Source organism: Protopterus annectens, chromosome 4.part0 (assembly GCF_019279795.1).
Source record: "Protopterus annectens isolate FY-2018-M chromosome 4.part0, PAN1.0, whole genome shotgun sequence".
Taxonomy (NCBI): domain Eukaryota; kingdom Metazoa; phylum Chordata; order Ceratodontiformes; family Protopteridae; genus Protopterus; species Protopterus annectens.
The window spans coordinates 1,294,944,028-1,294,949,671 of NC_056733.1; positions in this window are offsets into that span (position 1 = coordinate 1,294,944,028).

Here is a 5,644-nt window from a genome sequence, read left to right on the forward strand (position 1 = left end):
GTGGAAAACAGCTCTTTTCACTGAGGTGTCCAAGAGACACCCAGGAAAACAATGATGTGAGAAGGAGGCAGACAAGACTTCTGTAATTTCTAGTAGGATTCCAGCCTGTGTAGGAGATCCCTTATCCAGCTGTGAGATTTCTGATACTTTGACAAAGACTCTGCAAAGACAAGCAAATCATCTGAATATAGAAAAATGTGACTATGTTGTAGTCTGCAGTGGGCCTTCACAGGCCAGTCACTTTGTAAGCTGTAGATTGACCAAAGGAGCTGTAGATTGACCAAAGGATAATTCAGAGAACTAATAATGTGATCAGCATCTAAAGTCCAGATCTATAGGAATCTGATGATATACATCTTTAAATCTAAAGTCACTAGAAAACTCAAATTGGGAATAAGGGATACCAAGTTGCGAAGAGACAGCATTTTGAACTTGGGAACTATCACAAACTGATTCAGAAAGGAAAGATTGACAACTGGTCTCCAATAATCTTCTTTCTTTGGTACCAGGAAAATCCTAGAATAAAACCCTTCACATAAATGAGTGGGAGGCACAGGGTATACCACCCTCTGCTGAATGACAGGAGAGAAAACAAAGTCTGACTTGTTCTGGTGGTTGAGGAGAAATCCCCCAAAAGGGAGGGAGTGACTCCCTCTGCCATCTTTACCCTTGATGGACTATTCTCAGAACCCATTTGTCTGAAATAATCTGTTGCCTAAGACAGAAAGGTAGATTCAGACTTTCTTGAAAGGGCTGCCAGGGTGGAAGGGGGGATGGAAATCCTTCATATCATTCGGATTTGTTAGATCATCATTTTTCTAGGGGGTCTTTCTGGAACCACACTGCCACTGTGTTTCAAACATTTGCTTTCTTGCTGAGACTGTTTTTTTTTGCTTTTTAAAGAAAGTTGTGTAAGGAACATTGAATCCCTTGAAGAAGGAGGGCTGAAAAATCTGAAAGATCTCTTGAATGAGCTTACCTCTCTCATCACATTTAATGCCTTCGCAGCAGAGGTTCTAAAAACTGGGTTTCAATCCAGGGAAGAATTCAAGATCTCATTTTTAACATTCTTTGGGAGGTTTTAAGAATGCAGCCAGGCAAACTTTTGGCATCAGCAGAATCTTAAGCACATTTTAAACAGTGGCTAGTCACTTGAAAAATAGAAGATATTAAGTTGGCTAAAGCAGATTTCTCTTCACAAGATTAAACATATGCTAAGTTATTTCTCATATTTGCACAACAACTGGGAATTCTAAAAACAAGTGCTGCATAAGAATACATTTTCACCACATTTATCAAAAGCCTTCTGACCCTTGTCAGAAGAAGAGAGATTAGTTTTAACCATACATTTAGCGGCAGTTTGGTTCATTACAGCAATAGGTGCCAGTTCAGATACGGGATGAGTGTATAAAATCTTAAAAAAACTGAGGCAGCTTATAAAATCTATCTCCTTTCTTGGGGGCAGCAGACTGGCTGTCAGATGAATTGCAGGCTGTGACCAAACCATCCTCCAAGGCAGACAGAATAGGATGAATAGGAATAAATTCTGGAAATTCCAATTGTAGCAAATCATAGTACTTCCTGAGGGACTAAGAAACATCACTGTTTTCCCACTGAAACAACAGAGTCATTCTAGAAATGGTTTCAAAGAAAGATAAACATTCAAAATTACTGGCCAAAACCACACTTTCCTCAGAATTTTGTGGAGATGACAAATAATCTGTGCTTTCACAATCACTTTGAGGTTCAAAGTCTTGAATCTCCTCAAAAAATGAAGAATCCCTTTTTCTTTTGCTAGAAACAACCATACAGAAAGGGTCAAGTGCCTGTACTAAACCCTGAATTAAGCTCAACAAATGATTCCTGTCCAGGGCAACTGAAACAAGAGAAGATATGTTTAAGTTTTTGCTTCTTTTTGACCAAGAATCTGAAGAATTTGATTTACTTTGGGTTGCAAAAGACTGGTCAGGGTTGAGCACGCCTTTCTGGGAAGGCGAGTGATATTCCCTATCACTTCTCACAAGACCAATAAGAGTGTCTCTCTCTTGCCCACTAAGGACACTTCAACAGTCACAGAGGATGGATATGACTTGTAGTCCATGGTGGTTGTAGGAACGATACCAGCAAAACCCAAGGAAAGAAGATGAATGGTATGAGGAAACAGGTTTGGCCAGAGCAAAGTCAACTACCTGCAGCAGAGGCATTTATCAGAGTCTGCTAGCTGTTTATTACTCATCTTCTTTTTGTGACTGGAAGAAAGCAAATCCAAGGAACTGGTAGGTTGTTCCATGGTTAAGCCAAAAAAGGTGCCATTCCAGGGGAAGCCTTGCAGCAATAGTTGGTAAAACTAGTAAGTAGTAAAAGAGTAACTTCATTCACTTTAAAATACAGCAAAAAACTACTTTAAACACTTAACCTCAGCCCAAAAAGTAAAATCACACTAGTTTTGCCACAAAATAAGTTTTAACAACTTTTTACCAGAAAAGTAAAACAATAAATGATGCAGTTTAAAAGTAAAAAAGTCACATGGCAGTCAATAAAAAAACACTTTTTCCTATCTAAAATATTTAAGATTCACAAAAAAAAGTCACAAAAAGTAAAGTGGAAGTTTTTTTCACTGATGGGAACTTATCTGCCAGCTCTGGAACAATGTTAGCCATCTGTCAATCCTCAAAAGCCTGCAGAGTACTCCCCTTGGTGGCAGGAAAGGTTTGAAGTTATCTTTAATGACTTTAGCTGACTAGCTGATTGTTTGTGTGGAAGGTACTCTTGAAGGCATTGGAAGTTGGTTGGCTGTTAAATCCTTGGCAGGATTCAAAATGGGCCTGAATAGGGATGAGTGTAGAGGGGTTATAACCTCCTTTGCTAATCAAGTGTGCTATGTAGAAAGCCTTCCTTACTACAGTAGACGCATGGCTTGAAACATAACCTGTCAGGCCCACTGATATCACTATTCAACCACAGCTAACAGACAGGCTTTGTCACTAAGGAATGGAGGACACAGCTGTCATCCCTCTACACAAAGGCAGGCCATCAACAGACTCAGGGAACAAGAGACCCATAAGTTTGACTAGTGTTATATGCAAGGCCATGGAAAGAATTATCATGGACCTGATAAACAAAGAGCTAGGAAATCTTCAAACACTGGACACATCACAGCTTGGTTTAATTAAGAGCAAGTCATTCCTACTAACGTTGGTGGGCTTCTTTGAGAAGATCACTAGAGCTATGAACAAGGGTAAAGCAGTACATACTGCCTATCCTGAACTGGCAAAGGCATTTGACACATTACCGCACTCAGATATTACAAACTTGCAGATTTAGGCATAAATTCCTATGTCACCCAATGGATAGCCAAATGGCTCACAGATAGGACACATGAAGTTAGGATTGGGTAACCTTCCTCCACCAAGAGGCCTGTTAATAGTGATGTCCCACAGGGCTTGGTAATGTGGCCTCATCTGTTTGGAATAGACTTTTCTGAAGTCAAGGCAAATGTAGATGGCCTTTGGCTGGTCAAATTTGCTGGTGACTTGAAGCTGGGTGTAATCATTGCATCTGCCAAAGATGTAGATATCCTTCAGGAAGGTCTGACAGGACAAATAACTGGTGCCAGAACAATTGCCTAAAATTCAATGCAAAAAAAACATAATTATACCCTATGGGAAGATGACCACCCCTGCAAATTTACAAAATTGATAAGGATCCCCTAAGAGTAGATCCAATGTTAAGAGACTTGGAAACTCAGATTGACAGTAACCTAAACTTTGATCACCATGTTCCCATGGTAGTGAAAAAATCCTTCTACATGGTACAATTTATAAGTAAGGGCATGTCATCTAGATTTAAGGAGATCATAATCCCAATATATTTAGCCCTTGTTAGGCCAATAATCAAGTATAATGCACCCTTCAGCATGTACCTGACCAGGCATTTGCAACAGTTGGAGTGGGCACAGAGGTCCCTCACTAAAGGAATGCAGGGTGTAAATAATATGTCCAATACAGACCACCTCAAAACCCTGTCCCTGTACTCTGTCTCCTACAAACTACTGATGGGTGAGCTATGCCTAACCTAGAAGGCATTCTCCCGATGCAGCCCTGATGGATCTGCTATGCATTTGCAAAACAAACAGCACTAGAATTACCCAATATAAGGATTGAAACCTCATCTGTGACATAAGGAAAGCATGTTGGAGAGAGGGGTGTATGTCTCAGAGATTACACTTCCTCTGGAACAAACTCCTTGTTGATGTGAAACAAAGTTCTTCCCTAAGCTCATTCAGTTACAGTTTGGACCAACAGATGGGAAATAGCAAATTCACCCCTCACTTGTCACTTGTTGCTCTTATGAATAGGGCAGTTTATAGATGCCCTAAAGCACAGGCATATACCAAAGCCTTTCTAACCCATGGGCATTAATAATTGGGAAAGTGTAAAAAGTATGCTGAGAATAAAAATAGATCGGTACAGTGACAAGTAACTACTAAGAAAAACAAAAAAGTATCGAAGCTAACACAGCTGAAGGTAAGCGCTTTCACGGTGTGCTCTCACTGCTTCATCAGACTAGTGATGAAGTGGTGAGAGCACACCGTGAAAGCGCTTACTCTCTTTTGTGTGCATTAAAGTTTATTGTTTTATCTTCAGCTGTGTTAGCTTCGGTACCTTTTTGTTTTTCTGAGTATTAATAATTGGGAAAACTGGGGTATGAATGGCTAGGCTTAAAAAGGCTCTAGGGCCATTAGCATAGTAACCTCCTATGATTCTGGGTCTCACTGTATCTATGATACTCATGTTAGCTCTTGCAAGACTCCACATGAGAAAAATTCAGTCAGTGATAACTGAAATGTCTCTAGTTTTGACATCAACATCCCCTGCCTTTTTAAATTCCAGTTTTTGGATTTGTGAAAAGGAAAATTTTGCTATGGAGACACCAGATGTCTTAAAATCCACATCTCCTATTCTTCCTTTCTGCTCCATCACATTCAATCACAGCATATGCCTTAGACTTTGCTTGGGGAGCAGTGTCTATGGTTATGAAAGTGCAGGGTCATTGAATCAAAAAAGACTCACAAAAACATGCAAACATAAAAGAGATGTTAGCTCATATGAATGATCTGAAATCTTTTAACCATCTGTGGTCTGCAGGAACTCTTCAAGTGTGTACAGACAACACCATAGTGATGTGGTACAAAAACAAGCAAGGGAAACCAGATCTTACCTTCCATGCAGACTAGCCATAGTAGCCTTGGATATAACTCTACAACACAATCTCACCCTAGACATGTCTTACATATCATCAGAGCAAAATTGTGGGGCAAACAAGCTGACCAGGACCAGGACAGATCCTCACAAATGAAAACTGAATCAGAGGGTCTTCCAACAACTGATCTGGTTGCCATCCATTTCAGCATATCTGCACATGGATCCCCCTCTTTCAAACCAGCCTCGTGTAAAAATGTTTTTGAAAGTAGTATTGCATAAGAAGCCCCATAGGAAACAAATGGCTTCTCCGTGAGATTTTGAGTTTGTTTTAGAAAAAAATAATTTTGTCCGTTTGAACCAGCCCATCAGACTGACTTGAAGTTTATAACATAGAAAATAGCCTCACTAATTGCTCTGACTTCTGCAAGAGGAGTATCTGA